This window comes from Ranitomeya variabilis, chromosome 5 (genome assembly GCF_051348905.1).
Source record: "Ranitomeya variabilis isolate aRanVar5 chromosome 5, aRanVar5.hap1, whole genome shotgun sequence".
Taxonomy (NCBI): domain Eukaryota; kingdom Metazoa; phylum Chordata; class Amphibia; order Anura; family Dendrobatidae; genus Ranitomeya; species Ranitomeya variabilis.
The window spans coordinates 12,128,117-12,144,219 of NC_135236.1; the positions used below are offsets into that span (position 1 = coordinate 12,128,117).

Genomic DNA, 16,103 nt, shown 5'->3' on the forward strand with positions numbered 1-16,103 from the left:
CCACTGCTGCCCGTGTACCCCTGGAACCAATTTTAAAGTGCCTACAGCCAGCCCATTTTATTGTGTTAGGCCTTCGAAGCCTGTCTGCGGTCCATACTTTAAATACTCCTCCACTCAGCACCAAGCTGCCTGCCCGTGTATCCATGTAACCGCTGTAAAACTGCCATGAGCCTATTGTTTGTTATGTTAGGCCTTTGATAGCCTGTCTGCGGTCCCTACTTTAAATACTCCTCCACTCACCACCACCAAGCTGCCTGCCCGTGTATCCATGTAACCGCTGTGAAACTGCCATGAGCCTATTGTTTTTTTATGTTAGGCCTTTGATAGCCTGTCTGCGGTCCCTACTTTAAATACTCCTCCACTCACCACCACCAAGCTGCCTGCCCGTGTATCCATGTAACCGCTGTAAAACTGCCATGAGCCTATTGTTTGTTATTTTAGGCCTTTGATAGCCTGTCTGCGGTCCCTACTCCTCCACTGACCACCAAGCTGCCTGCCCGTGTATCCATGTAACCGCTGTAAAACTGCCATGAGCCTATTGTTTGTTATTTTAGGCCTTTGAAGCCTTTCTGCGCTCCCTCCTTCCACTAGTCCTCCACTGACCAGACCACTGCTGCCCGTGTACCCCTGGAACCAATTTTAAAGTGCCTACAGCCAGCCCATTTTATTGTGTTAGGCCTTCGAAGCCTGTCTGCGGTCCCTCCTTCCACTAGGCCTCCACTGACCAGACCACTGCTGCCCGTGTACCCCTGGAACCAATTTTAAAGTGCCTACAGCCAGCCCATTTTATTGTGTTAGGCCTTCGAAGCCTGTCTGCGGTCCATACTTCCACTAGTCCTCCACTGACCAGACCACTGCTGCCCGTGTACCCCTGGAACCAATTTTAAAGTGCCTACAGCCAGCCCATTTTATTGTGTTAGGCCTTCGAAGCCTGTCTGCGGTCCATACTTCCACTAGGCCTCCACTGACCAGACCACTGCTGCCCGTGTACCCCTGGAACCAATTTTAAAGTGCCTACAGCCAGCCCATTTTATTGTGTTAGGCCTTCGAAGCCTGTCTGCGGTCCATACTTCCACTAGGCCTCCACTGACCAGACCACTGCTGCCCGTGTACCCCTGGAACCAATTTTAAAGTGCCTACAGCCAGCCCATTTTATTGTGTTAGGCCTTCGAAGCCTGTCTGCGGTCCATACTTTAAATACTCCTCCACTCACCACCAAGCTGCCTGCCCGTGTATCCATGTAACCGCTGTAAAACTGCCATGAGCCTATTGTTTGTTATGTTAGGCCTTTGATAGCCTGTCTGCGGTCCTTACTTTAAATACTCCTCCACTCACCACCTAGCTGCCTGTGTATCCATGTAACCGATGTAAAACTGCCATGACTGCCTACTGTTTGTTATTTTAGGCCTTTGATAGCCTGTCTGCGGCCCCTACTTGCAATACTCCTCCACTGACCACAATGCTGCCTGGAGTGCCTGCCTGTGTATCCATGTAACCGATGTAAAACTGCCATGACTGCCTACTGTTTGTTATTTTAGGCCTTTGATAGCCTGTCTGCGGCCCCTACTTGCAATACTCCTCCACTGAGCACAATGCTGCCTGGAGTGCCTGCCTGTGTATCCATGTAACCGATGTAAAACTGCCATGACTGCCTACTGTTTGTTATTTTAGGCCTTTGATAGCCTGTCTGCAGCCCCTACTTGCAATACTCCTCCACTGACCACACCAATGCTGCCCGTGTACCCCTGGAACCTATTTAAAAGTTCATAGAGCCTAGTTATATATTTTATTTACTATTAATAAGGCCATGATGGACTACGCTGTACCACGCTACAAGCTAACCAGTCGACACTTCTTTTGCGAGAAAAGCCATCCCAACCCTCCACCAGCATGTAGAAGACCGCATTGTCCATGCACTCTGGCAATCTGTGAGTACAAAGGTGCACCTGACAACAGACGCATGGACCTGTAGGCATGGCCACGGAAGATTACGTGTCCATTACGGCGCAATGGGTTAATGTGGTGGATGCATGGTCCACAGGGGACAGCCTACTAAGTCTGTCTGCAGTCCCTAATTCAAATTGTCCTCCACTGTCTAAATCGGAACTTCCACCTTCTGGCTTTCGGCCTATAGTATCAGAAATTAAACTGCATTTGGCCTTCAACTTTGGTTAGGGCCTACTAACGGCTTCTGCCCCTCCCTGGTGTTGCCCTCAACTAAATAAAGCTGAGCTTCAACCTTCCGGCTCTCATTATGTGGTTTTAAAAAAAAAAATGGTGGTTAGGGCCTACTAACGGCTTCTGCCCCTCCCTGGTGTTGCCCTCAACTAAATAAAGCTGAGCTTCAACCTTCCGGCTCTCATTATGTGGTTTTAAAAAAAAAAATGGTGGTTAGGGCCTACTAACGGCTTCTGCCCCTCCCTGGTGTTGTCCTCAACTAAATAAAGCTGAGCTTCAACCTTCCGGCTCTCATTATGTGGTTTTAAAAAAAAAAATGGTGGTTAGGGCCTACTAACGGCTTCTGCCCCTCCCTGGTGTTGTCCTCAACTAAATAAAGCTGAGCTTCAACCTTCCGGCTCTCATTATGTGGTTTTAAAAGAAAAAATGGTGGTTAGGGCCTACTAACGGCTTCTGCCCCTCCCTGGTGTTGTCCTCAACTAAATAAAGCTGAGCTTCAACCTTCCGGCTCTCATTAAGTGGTTTTAAAAAAAAAATGGTGGTTAGGGCCTACTAACGGCTTCTGCCCCTCCCTGGTGTTGTCCTCAACTAAATAAAGCTGAGCTTCAACCTTCCGGCTCTCATTATGTGGTTTTAAAAAAAAAAATGGTGGTTAGGGCCTACTAACGGCTTCTGCCCCTCCCTGGTGTTGTCCTCAACTAAATAAAGCTGAGCTTCAACCTTCCGGCTCTCATTATGTGGTTTTAAAAAAAAAAATGGTGGTTAGGGCCTACTAACGGCTTCTGCCCCTCCCTGGTGTTGTCCTCAACTAAATAAAGCTGAGCTTCAACCTTCCGGCTCTCATTATGTGGTTTTAAAAAAAAAAATGGTGGTTAGGGCCTACTAACGGCTTCTGCCCCTCCCTGGTGTTGTCCTCAACTAAATAAAGCTGAGCTTCAACCTTCCGGCTCTCATTATGTGGTTTTAAAAAAAAAAATGGTGGTTAGGGCCTACTAACGGCTTCTGCCCCTCCCTGGTGTTGTCCTCAACTAAATAAAGCTGAGCTTCAACCTTCCGGCTCTCATTATGTGGTTTTAAAAAAAAAATGGTGGTTAGGGCCTACTAACGGCTTCTGCCCCTCCCTGGTGTTGTCCTCAACTAAATAAAGCTGAGCTTCAACCTTCCGGCTCTCATTATGTGGTTTTAAAAAAAAAAATGGTGGTTAGGGCCTACTAACGGCTTCTGCCCCTCCCTGGTGTTGTCCTCAACTAAATAAAGCTGAGCTTCAACCTTCCGGCTCTCATTATGTGGTTTTAAAAAAAAAAAAAATGGTGGTTAGGGCCTACTAACGGCTTCTGCCCCTCCCTGGTGTTGTCCTCAACTAAATAAAGCTGAGCTTCAACCTTCCGGCTCTCATTAAGTGGTTTTAAAAAAAAAATGGTGGTTAGGGCCTGCTAACGGCTTCTGCCCCTCCCTGGTGTTGTCCTCAACTAAATAAAGCTGAGCTTCAACCTTCCGGCTCTCATTATGTGGTTTTAAAAAAAAAATGGTGGTTAGGGCCTACTAACGGCTTCTGCCCCTCCCTGGTGTTGTCCTCAACTAAATAAAGCTGAGCTTCAACCTTCCGGCTCTCATTAAGTGGTTTTAAAAAAAAAAAAAATGGTGGTTAGGGCCTACTAACGGCTTCTGCCCCTCCCTGGTGTTGCCCTCAACTAAATAAAGCTGAGCTTCAACCTTCTGCTCCAAATTACCATTTTAAAAAATGCAATAGGCTTTTCCGGCCTACTAAAGGTGTCTGCCCCTCCCTGGTGTTGTCCTCAACTGAACAAAGCTGAGCTTCCACATTCTGGCTTTCGCCCTATACTATCAGATATTAAACTGCATTTGGCCTACTAGTGTGGTTAGGCCCTTGAAACAGTGTCTGCTGCTCTTGGGTTTGCTACTCCACTGAACAAAGCAATGCCGCCTGTTTAGTCCTGTTACCAATTTTGAACTGCATGTAGCCTACTTTATTCTTTGGCCCTATATCTGTTTCCTCCTCATCCTGCCCATTGCCCAGCCACTGCTAAATAAGTCTGCTGGTACATTGACCTAGACCACTACATTCCCCTTGTACTCTACACAGCCAGAATCTGTCCCTGCTGAAAGTAAGGTTCCCCTTCCCGCATGTTATACCACCTTACACAGGGACAAAGAGGAAGGTGCAGATGAAAGTGCAGGTTCCTTCATCAGGTGGGGGGGCATACTCGTTGGCGACGTCACTGGCACAGGGCCCCTCAGAGTACGCAAAAGTGTCGCTGCTGGTGGGAGGCGCCCCCGCCATGCAAACACACCGCCGTACTTTGAGGGGCCCTGTGCCAGTGGCAATGCGAACGAGTGGGCCCCCCCTGCTTGCTCAGGATCACAGCACTTGCAACTTTTAAATACTTACCTTTCCCTGCAACACCGCCGTGACGTAGTCCGCATTTCCTGGGCCCACGAAAAACTTGAGCCAGCCCTACTCCCCCCACAACTTTCCCCCAATTCCCTATGCCCAACTATTATTATACAGTTAATTAAGATTGGCAAGCTTCAGAAACAAGAATGGATGTTTTTGGCATTAAAATGGGCACTGTAGGTGTTTTCCTGGCCTCCACTCACTGCCGACTATGCTTCCCCATTGACTTGCATTGGGTTTCGTGTTTCGGTCGATCCCCGATTTTTAGCGATAATCGGCCGACTGCACTCGACTCGACTCTGGACAAAATCGGGTTTCCCAAAACCCTACTCGATCTTAAAAAAATGAAAGTCGCTCAACCCTACTGGTCACTCTTTACACCACACGGCCATCCATTATCTATTTGTTATATTCTATGTGTGCATCTAGCCATCTTATAATTACACCAATGTGGTGGTCACATTCAGGGGTCTTAAGGTATGGATGGATGGTATTTCCTTGTAAAAGAAGAGAGTATTGCTTTATCTGTCAGATCTATAGAGATAAATAATAGATGGAGATACATATAGATAGAGAGACATGTAGACACACAGACAGACATATAGACATACAGCATCATACAGTGTGTGGTGTGGGGGATTGTGGTGGCCATCATACTGAGCGTCAGGCTTCTTACTCTATGTGAGGGCCATGATACTGTGAGTGGAACAGACAGACATATAATTCCACACTCCCCTGACAGGTAATAAAATTGTCATAGGACAGTTTTTTATGATTAAATAAATGAAAAAATGGCTGAGGGTTCTTCCTTTTTTTGTGTAACCAGCAAAGGTAAAGCTGACAGCTGAAGGCTGATATTATCAGGCTGGGAAGGTCCACGGTTTTCGGACCCTTTCCAAACCTAAAAATACCAGCACACAGAGGCCCAAAAAGCACTTTGCCCGGCTCTTCCCGATTGCTCTGGTGCAATGGCAATTGGGGTAATGGTAGTTGGAGTTGAATTGTCCAAAAACACAGCTGACATCAAGCCCTGTTGTTAGTAATGGAGAGGGGTCAATCAGAAACCCTGATTACTAACCCAGTAAGTATAAGAAATCTGTCATCCAAAACCTCGTTCTAAGGCGTCATAGGCTTTAGCAGTAGCCACTCCCGGTTCACACTGTGCTGCACAAGAGCCAGCGCCTCTGAAATGCGGTGACATCAGTAATGTCAGTAACGTCACTACGCTTCAGACATTCCTGGTCACTCTGTGCTCTGGACTACTTTCGATTCCAAGGACAACGTCAGAGCTGTGTGGGAATATTTATTCTAATAAATTAGTTTAGGAGTGACAGTATGTTTTTATTTCTCTAATTTTATGTTTATCAGGTTTCTATTTGTGGAATATGTCAGATTTGATGGATTACATCTGGGTCATGGATTACGTCAGGGTTTGGATGATTATGTCAGATTCGATGGATTACGTCAGATTAGGTGGATTATGTCGGATGCCCTGGGCAACGTCGGATTCAATGGATTACCGTATGTCAAATTCCCTGGACTACGTTTGATTTGGTGGATTAAGTCGGGTTTGCGTAGGAACTTTTTTTCCTTTTTTTAATAAAATAGTGAACGAGGGAAAGTGCAGGAATGTTTATTTAAATAAAGATTTTGTGTGAGTGTTCCTTTTACTTACTGGGTTAGTAATTGGAGATTATTCTTCTTCTTTCTTCTTCTTCTTTCTTCTTCTTCTTTCTTCTTCTTCTTTCTTCTTCTTCTTTCTTCTTCTTCTTCCCCGGCAGCTCTGGTGATGGTGAGGCAACAGAATGGTTATTGTAGGCTTTCCTGAAGAGATGGATTTTCATTTTCCATCTGAAGGATCCAAGGTTGCTGGATAATCAAACGTGTTGTGGCATGCAATTCCAGTGGATGAAGGATATTCAGGAGAAATCTTGGAGGCAGTTGTTTGAGGAACAAATAAGTGTGTGGAGAGAAGGAGGTCTTGGGAGGATCGAAGATTAAGTGAGGGAAGATATTGGGAGATTAGTTCAGAGATATAGGGAGGGGACAGGTTGTGGATGGCTTTGTAGGTCAATGTTAATAGTTTGAACTCGATTCGCTGGGGAATTGGGAGCCAGTGGAGGGATTTGCAGAGGGAAGAAACAGAGAAGTAGCGAGGAGAGAGGTGGATTAGGCGGGCAGCAGAGTTGAGGACAGACTGGAGTGGTACATGAGTTAGCGGGGAGGCCACATAGGAGGGTGTTGCAGTAATCGAGTGATGAGGGCATGCATAAGAGTTTTAGTAGATTGTGGTCTGAGGAAGGGACAGATTCTGGCAACATTTTTGAGTTGGAGGCGACAGGAGGTGGCAAGAGTTTGGATGTGCGGTTTGAAGGACATGGCTGAGTCGAGAGTTACCTCGAGGCAGTGGATTTCAGGTGCGGGAGAGACTGTGATGCTGTTTACCATAATACACAGATCTGGTAGGGGGGATACGTGAGACGTGGGAAAGATGATGAGTTTGGTTTTGTCTACATTGAGTTTAACGAAGCGAGAGGTGAAGGAGGATATGGCTGAAAGACATTCCAGGATTCTGGACAGCAGAGAGGTGACATCTGGGCCAGAGAGGTAGATCTGATTGTCATCCGCATACAGGTGGTACTGAAAGCCATGGGACTTTATGAGTTGTCCTAGGCCAAGGGTACAGATGGAGAAACGTAGGGGCCCTAGGACAGAGCCTTGAGGGACACAAACAGAGAGAGGGCGGGATGGGGAGGTAGTGTGGGAGTGGGAAACAGTAAATGTGCGGTTGGAAAGGTATGAGGCAAACCAGGACATGGCAAGGTCTTTGATGCCAAGGGAAGAAAGAATCTGTAGCAGTAGGCAGTGGTCGACTGTGTCGAAGGCAGAGGGCAGGTCAAGAAGGAGGAGGATAGAGAACTGTCTGTTAGTTTTGGCTGTGAGTTCTGAGAGAATCTTTGCTCTGATGCTCTAATAATTCAGACGGAACCATTCTGCCTTGCATCTGGGTCCTCATTCCTTGAACATTGCTCAATATCTTGCTCTGGTGTGTGGGAGAAGTGATCCCAATCCGAGTTAGGTCATCCTGGTTGACAACTGATTCCAGGTTGTTGTACCCTGCTGCTGTAAAGTTATCTTTATATCTGTCCAGTTTAATAGTTTGAAGCCAATCCACAACAGAGACCACCTGGAACCATTCAGGCGAGCTGGGGTACAGAAGAGCTGTGTTTGTTCTTGAACCTTCCAGTCCGGTCCTTTTAAAACTATTTGAGATTCGGATGAGTTTGTCTAGCATGCTGACTGTCTGTCCAAATTTGGGCCGGTCACTGCGTTCCTTCTGCCAGCAGTCCAGCATGAGCTGATGGAGGGGAATGAGGCAGTCCATGGGAGGAGGGAGGCAATATCCTTCTTCTATGGCTTTGATCTTGATTTGACATATCCCAGTAAGGTCTCTCTCCATAAGACATGACCTCCCACATGACGATTCCATAACTCCACACGTCGATAGAAGATGTCAATTTCCTATAGGCAATGGCTTTTGGTGCTGTCCATCGGATTGGGATCTTGCCTCCCATCACTTTGTATAACAATGGCACTGTCCTGGTACAAGGGACTGAGGACAATCTGGAGCAATTTGAAGACAGATTCCCTGATATTAAGCTCCAGGCCCAAATTCACATAGAACAACAAACCCCAGCCATCTCTGTCTGCACCCCTACAGCCACCTCTGATGCCCACACCCCTACCACTAATGCGAGGGATTGAGGTCAGCTGTGTTATTGGACAATTAACAGTTGACATCAACCCCAAGACCAATTACCCTGATTACCAACATACTAGAGCAATCGAGAAGCGGTGAGGTGAAGTGCCAGAATTGGTATATCTCATGTGATGGGCCACTTCTGGTGCAGCTGTGTATTGGTATTTAGGCTGGGAAGGGCGCAATACCTAAGGACCTACCCAGCCAGATAATATCAGCCCACAGCTGTCTGCTTTACCATTGCACGTTGTTTTTTTTTCATTTATTTATTTGATCATTAAAATCTGTCCAATGAGCTTCACAGGGTGAAATTTTATAATATGTCTAGGTGTTGTGCAAATATATGTCTATGTATCTATCTATCTATCTATCTATCTATCTATCTATCTATCTACATCTCTCTATCTCTATGGCTTTCGTTGCTGTCCAAACACACTAGAAAAACACAGGGAAAAAAAAACATACAAAAGCACAGAAAAATATGGGGAAAATTTGCATTTTTGCAGCTGCTTTTTTCCTGCCAAGAGATGAAGAAATGACGCAGAAATTTAGGCATCCAAATACTCATACCTTAAATGTCAGAGGGGATATTCAGCTCAAATACTTGCTACTTAATTTGGGTATCACATAAAATCCCAATAGAATACATAATTAAAATTTATAGGTGTCACATGAAAAATGTGGAAAAGTTCACGGGGTATGAACACTTCTTCTAGGCAGTATATATTGTTATTGCTTTATTGCCTATGGTTACATTCTCATTTATTACCTCCCGTAGCTTCATATTTATCAGGTTCTATACTTCTGTTGATTGCCCTCTAGCTACATTCCTTTTTTACACCACTGTAATAGAAGGTTGGTGTTAATATTTGTTTCTCTCCCCGCTGTGACACAATATGTCATCCTGAGAGATTTGTTACTGACACAATACTAGGTGTTTTTATTCTATTGGTTCTTTATATGCTTTATAAGTAGGTAAACTAATTAATAAGGTTTCTGTGTTTATCTGTAAAGTCAGTTACCCCCAATCCTTGTGACTAATCAGCATGTAGCCATCACAAAGACCACAAGGCCACTGTAGTGCCCGTGAGTCAGGGGATCCTGCCTGGGGTCTCAATTTCAATGGTACCTGCTTTCGTGACTCTGTGGTCATCATAGTGTATGTAAGGGATTATTGAGGCCATGATACTGTGTGTGGGAGACTGTTGGGACATCATACAGTGTGTGGGGGATTGTGGTGTCCATCATACTGAGTGTGAGGCTGTGGGGCTTCATACTCTATGTGAGGGCCATGAAACTGTGTGTGGGAGACTGTTGGGGCATCATACAGTGTGTGGGGGATTGTGGTGGCCATCATACTGAGTGTGAGGCTGTGGGGCTTCATACTCTATGTGAGGGCCATAAAACTGTGTGTGGGAGACTGTTGGGGCATCATACAGTGTGTGGGGGATTGTGGTGGCCATCATACTGAGTGTGAGGCTGTGGGGCTTCATACTCTATGTGAGGGCCATGAAACTGTGTGTGGGAGACTGTTGGGACATCATACAGTGTGTGGGGGATTGTGGTGGCCATCATACTGAGTGTGAGGCTGTGGGGCTTCATACTCTATGTGAGGGCCATGATACTGTGTGTGGGAGACTGTTGGGGCATCATACAGTGTGTGGGGGATTGTGGTGGCCATCATACTGAGTGTGAGGCTGTGGGGCTTCATACTCTATGTGAGGGCCATGATACTGTGTGTGGGAGACTGTTGGGGCATCATACAGTGTGTGGGGGATTGTGGTGGCCATCATACTGAGTGTGAGGCTGTGGGGCTTCATACTCTATGTGAGGGCCATGATACTGTGTGTGGGAGACTGTTGGGGCATCATACAGTGTGTGGGGGATTGTGGTGGCCATCATACTGAGTGTGAGGCTGTGGGGCTTCATACTCTATGACAGTAATGGTGTTAGAAATGGTCATCTGAGGGTATAGTTCATCTATGTAAGGGTCAATAACTTACTCATTTGGTCACCAGCAATGTATTTGGCTGTGGTTTCTTGACTGATCCACTTGTTCATCAGAAGATTCTTCACATCCTTCCCTGATATCTTTCACTTCCATTGGATCCTCTTGCTCTGGATGGTTTTCTTTGATTATATAAATCTTGCATGCTTGACCCACTAACACATGAGAAAACTCCACAAGGGTGGCAATGAAATTTCCGCCCCTGCTAGTCCAGTGCTGATAACCAGATGTCATGCAAAGTCACTTATATGGCTCAATTTTCACATTCTGATGTGGATTCCAAAACACAAAAAATTGCAACCATGTTCTTACGGTGGGGAGGGGGCATCAGCTTCTTTCAATCATTTGGGTGCTTGCCAATGAGAGGGCACTCCTCAATGTACTTCAGCTTTTTTTTTAGGGGGGGAAGAAGTCATAATCTCAACTGAGCCATGGTGCTTGGGGTGTAAACATCTTACTGCCATATAAAAGGCATTCAGTCAGTGATACTTACAGGGGCAGTGCACTGCATACCAGTATATGTAGAGAGGATGCACCCACTAGCCAGGTTCTGGACAGTAGTATGTATAATTCATGGATACCCTCCGGTCCCGGCTCAGAAACCAGTGAAACCCCGCAGGTCATGCACACACAGATTGACTGCAGACTTATCATTTTGGACCGCAAAACCCCTTGAAGGGATTCCTTGATACAAATAATGTAAGAGCCTCAATATCAGTCTCTGGAGAATCCAATGGTCATTCTCCAATCATTTCTATTTCTTAGATGCCCATTGGTCGCATGAATTGTGGACGGCAGTAAATGGTCCTGTTGTTTGGATTCTCCTTTCAGCAGTATCAGATCTCGGTATTTCACTTATGTCTAGTGACACTTAATGACCTGGAATTTGGAAGTTCCTCAATTATGGAAATCTGACAATGTTATTCTTTTCCATAAATAAATCAGTCCTTCTGGGCCACTGATTACATGTAAGACATGATAACAACAGTCATCAGCACCTTCATATAAAATATACAAAACCACCCTTTTATAGATTATATTATATATATATATATATATATATATATATATATATATATATATATATATATATAGATTTATTATAGATTTACACTATAGTCTCCACTTTCTGAAATGTTATGTTTGTAGGTTGCAATTGTATCTGCTCCACCTTCCTGTGATTGATAACTTTTCATTAAATGTTAATGGCCTGTGTGTCAGTATTTGTCTTAATGGATCTTGATTTTGTGATAGGGGGAGTCTAATCTGAATTAAAGGTGCCATCCAAGTGTAAACAGGGAGTATAGTTTGCCAATGTAATCATTTTAATAAGGGCTTTGTAGACTTTACATGGCGAGCCTCATCCATCATCCTCCTCACTTTACATGGCGAGCCTCATCCATCATCCTCCTCACTTTACATGGTGAGCCTAATCCATCATCCTCCTCACTTTACAATGGCGAGCCACAACCTTCACTCTCATCACTTTACAATGGCAAGCCTCATCCATCATCCTCCTCACTTTACAATGGCGAGCCTCATCCATCATCCTCCTCACTTTAGAATAGCGAGCCTCATCCCTCATCCTCATTACTTCACATGGCGAGCCTCATCCATCATCCTCCTCACTTTACAATGGTGAGCCTCATCCATCATCCTCCTCACTTTAGAATAGCGAGCCTCATCCCTCATCCTCATTACTTCACATGGCGAGCCTCATCCATCATCCTCCTCACTTTACAATGGCGAGCCTCATCTATCATCCTCCTCACTTTAGAATGGCGAGCCTCGTCCATCATCCTCCTCACTTTACATGGCGAGCCTCATCCATCATCCTCCTCACTTTACATGGTGAGCCTAACCCATCATCCTCCTCACTTTAGAATAGCGAGCCTCATCCCTCATCCCCATTACTTTACATGGCAAGCCTCATCCATCATCCTCCTCACTTTACAATGGCGAGCCTCATCTATCATCCTCCTCACTTTAGAATAGCGAGCCTCATCTGTTGTGAATTCTGCTTTTGGGCTCCCTCCGGTGGTTGTAGGTGGTAATGCAGTTGTCCCTGAGTTGCAGTCCTGGTCAGGTGTATCTGCTGATTGCAGTTCTGACTGGGGTATTTAGGCGTGCAGGATTCATTAGTCCTTGCCAGTTGTCAATTGTTGTTAGGAGGTGTTAGACCTCTGCCTGGTTCCTCCTGCTTTTCTGCCAAATCAGCAAAGATAAGTGTCTGGTTTTGTTTCTGTGGCACACATGCTGTGTGCTTCATAATTCAGTGCTATTCTTTTGTGTTTTCTTGTCCAGCTTAGATTGTGTCAGTATTTTCTCAGTCTTGTTGGATTCTCTGGTGTTGCAAATATTCACTCCACGTCTTTAGTTAGATTGTGGAATTTTTTGTATTATCTGCTGTGGATATTTTTTGAAGGGTTTTAATACTGACCGCCTAGTATTCTGTCCTATCCTTTCCTATTTAACTAGAGTGGCCTCTTTTGCTAAATCTTGTTTTCTGCCTGCGTGTGTCTTTTCTTCTCCTACTCACAGTCAATATTCGTGGGGGCTGCCTATCCTTTGGGGTTCTGCTCTGAGGCAAGGTAGTATTCCTATTTCCACCTATAGGGGTATTTAGTCCTCCAGCTGTGTCGAGGTGTCTAAGGTTTGTTAGGCACACCCCACGGCTACTTCTAGTTGCGGTGTTAGTTCAGGATCTGCGGTCAGTACAGTTTCCACCCACTCCAGAGAAAGTTTCATGCGGCTCCAAGATCACCAGATCATAACAGTACATCTGGCCCATAATGAGTTAAATGCATCTCAGAAGAAGGGAAGAAAGGTGTTGAGCCATTTTTTTTTCTGCAGTCTGTTTTGTCTTTTCTTCCCTCTTTATCTGTGGGTGGCTGAGGAGTCTTGTGCTAGCATGGATGTTCAGGAATTAGCTTCCTGTGTAGACCAGCTTGCTGCTAGGGTACAGGGTATTTCTGATTATATTGTTCAGACTCCTGTTTCAGAGCCGAAGATTCCTACTCCTGATTTGTTTTTTGGTGACAGGTCCAAATTTTTGAGTTTTAAAAACAATTGTAAACTGTTTTTTGCTCTGAGACCTCGATCCTCCGGTGATTCCATTCAGCAGGTTAACCCCTTCCCGACCTGTGACACAGCGTATGCGTCATGAAAGTCGGTGCCAATCCGACCTGTGACGCATATGCTGTGTCACAGAATGATCGCGTCCCTGCAGATCGGGTGAAAGGGTTAACTCCCATTTTACCCGATCTGCAGAGACAGGGGGAGTGGTGCTTCAGCCCCCATGGCTACGATCGCTCTGATTGGCTGTTGAAAGTGAAACTGCCAATCAGAGCGATTTGTAATATTTCACCTATGAAAATGGTGAAATATTACAATCCAGCCATGGCCGATGCTGCAATAGCATCTGCCATGGCTGGAGACCCCGATCTGCCCCCACCCCACCCCACCGATCGCCTCCCCAGTCGTCCTTTTTGCCCCGATCTCCGTTCCGCTCCCCTCCTCCCTCCTGTCGGCTCCCCCGGTCCTCCTGTCCGCTCCCCAGGTCCTCCGATCCCCCCCCGTGTTCCGATCCCAACCCCTCCATACTTACCTAGCTTCGTTGTCCCTCCCGGTGTCCGGCCGCCTTCTTCATGGGCGCCGCCATCTTGGAAAATGGCGGGCGCATGCGCAGTGCGCCCGCCGAATCTGCCAGCCGGCAGATTCGTTCCTGCACATTTTGGTCGCTGTGGTAAGTTCTATCACAGCGATCAAAAAAATAGTAAATAACTCCCCCCCTTTATCACCCCCATAGGTAGGGACAATAATAAAAAACAGAAAATATAATTATTTTTGTTTTTCCATTAGGGTTAGGGGTAGGGGTAGGGGTAGGGTTAGGGGTAGGGTTGCACTTAGGGTTGCACTGAGGGATGCACTTAGGGTTGCTCTTAGGGATGCACTTAGGGTTGCACTTAGGGTTGCACTTAGGGATAGGGTTGCACTTAGGGCTAGGGTTGCACTTAGGGTTGCACTTAGGGATGCACTTAGGGTTGCACTTAGGGTTGCACTTAGGGATGCACTTAGGGTTGCACTTAGGGATGCACTTAGGGATGCACTTAGGGTTGCACTTAGGGATAGGGTTGCACTTAGGGATGCACTTAGGGTTGCACTTAGGGATGCACTTAGGGTTGCACTTAGGGATGCACTTAGGGATGCACTTAAGGTTGCACTTAGGGTTGCACTTAGGGATGCACTTAAGGTTGCACTTAGGGTTGCACTTAGGGATAGGGTTGCACTTAGGGATGCACTTAGGGATGCACTTAGGGTTGCACTTAGGGATGCACTTAGGGATGCACTTAGGGATGCACTTAGGGATAGGGTTGCACTTAGGGATGCACTTAGGGATGCACTTAGGGATGCACTTAGGGTTGCACTTAGGGATACACTTAGGGATGCACTTAGGGATGCACTTAGGGTTGCACTTAGGGATAGGGTTGCACTTAGGGATAGGGTTGCATTTAGGGATGCACTTAGGGATGCACTTAGGGTTGCACTTAGGGTTGCACTTAGGGATAGGGTTGCACTTAGGGCTAGGGTTGGAATTAGGGTTAGAATTAGGCTATGTGCACATGGTGCAGATTTGGCTGCGGATCCGCAGAGGATTGGTCACTGCGGATTCGTAGCAGTTTTCCATCACGTTTACAGTACCACGTAAACCTATGGAAAACCAAATCCGCTATGCCCATGGTGCGGAAAATACAGCGCGGAAACACTGCGTTGTATTTTCCGCAGCATGTCAATTCTTTGTGCGGATTTCGCAGCGTTTTACACCTGTCCATAATAGGAATCCGCAGGTGAAATCCACAAAAAAAAACACAGGGAATCTGCGGTAAATCAGCAGGTAAAGCGCAGTGCGTTTTACCTGCAGATTTTTCAAAAACAGTGCGGAAAAATCCGCACACAAATCCGCAACGTGGGCATATAGCCTTAGGGTTAGGGTTGGAATTAGAGTTAGGGTTGGAATTAGGGTTAAGACTAGGGTTAGGGGTGTGTTGGGGTTAGGGTTGGGATTAGGGTTAGGAGTGTGTTGGGGTTAGTGTTGGAGTTAGAATTGAGGGGTTTCCACTGTTTAGGCACATCAGGGGGTCTCCGAACGCGACATGGCGCCACAATTGATTCCAGCCAATCTTGCGTTGAAAAAGTCAAATGGTGCATATGGGGTACCAGCGTACTCAGGAGAAACTGGACAACAACTTTTGGGGTCCAATTTCTCCTGTAACCCTTGGGAAAATAAAAAATTGCAGGCTAAAAAATTATTTTTGAGGAAAGAAAAATGATTTTCTATTTTCACGGCTCTGCGTTATAAACTTCTGTGAAGCACTTGGGGGTTGAACGTGCTCACCACACATCTAGATTAGTTCCTTTGGGGGTCTAGTTTCCAAAATGGGGTCACTTGTGGGGAGTTTCTACTGTTTAGGCACATCAGGGGCTCTGCAAACGCAACGTGACGCCCGCAGAGCTTCCATCAAAGTCTGCATTTCAAAATGTCACTACTTCCCTTCCGAGCCCTGACGTGCGCCCAAACAGTGGTTTACCCCCACATATGGGGTATCAGCGTACTCAGGAGAAACTGGACAACAACTTTTGGGGTCAAATTTCTCCTGTTACTTTTGGGAAAATAAAAAATTGCTTGCTAAAACATCTTTTTTGAGGAAAGAAAAATGATTTTTTATTTTCACGGCTCTGTG

At 46.0% G+C, this 16,103-nt stretch overlaps 1 protein-coding gene and 1 pseudogene across 1 annotated transcript in view; one reads left to right on the forward strand and one right to left on the reverse strand.

The window, feature by feature from the left end:
* Positions 1 to 16,103, forward strand: part of LOC143774200 (alpha-2,8-sialyltransferase 8E-like) — a 225,962-nt gene that overhangs the window by 77,053 nt on the left and 132,806 nt on the right. The window lies entirely within an intron of this gene.
* On the reverse strand, positions 7,521 to 8,169 carry LOC143773336 (ephrin type-A receptor 4-B pseudogene; annotated as a pseudogene).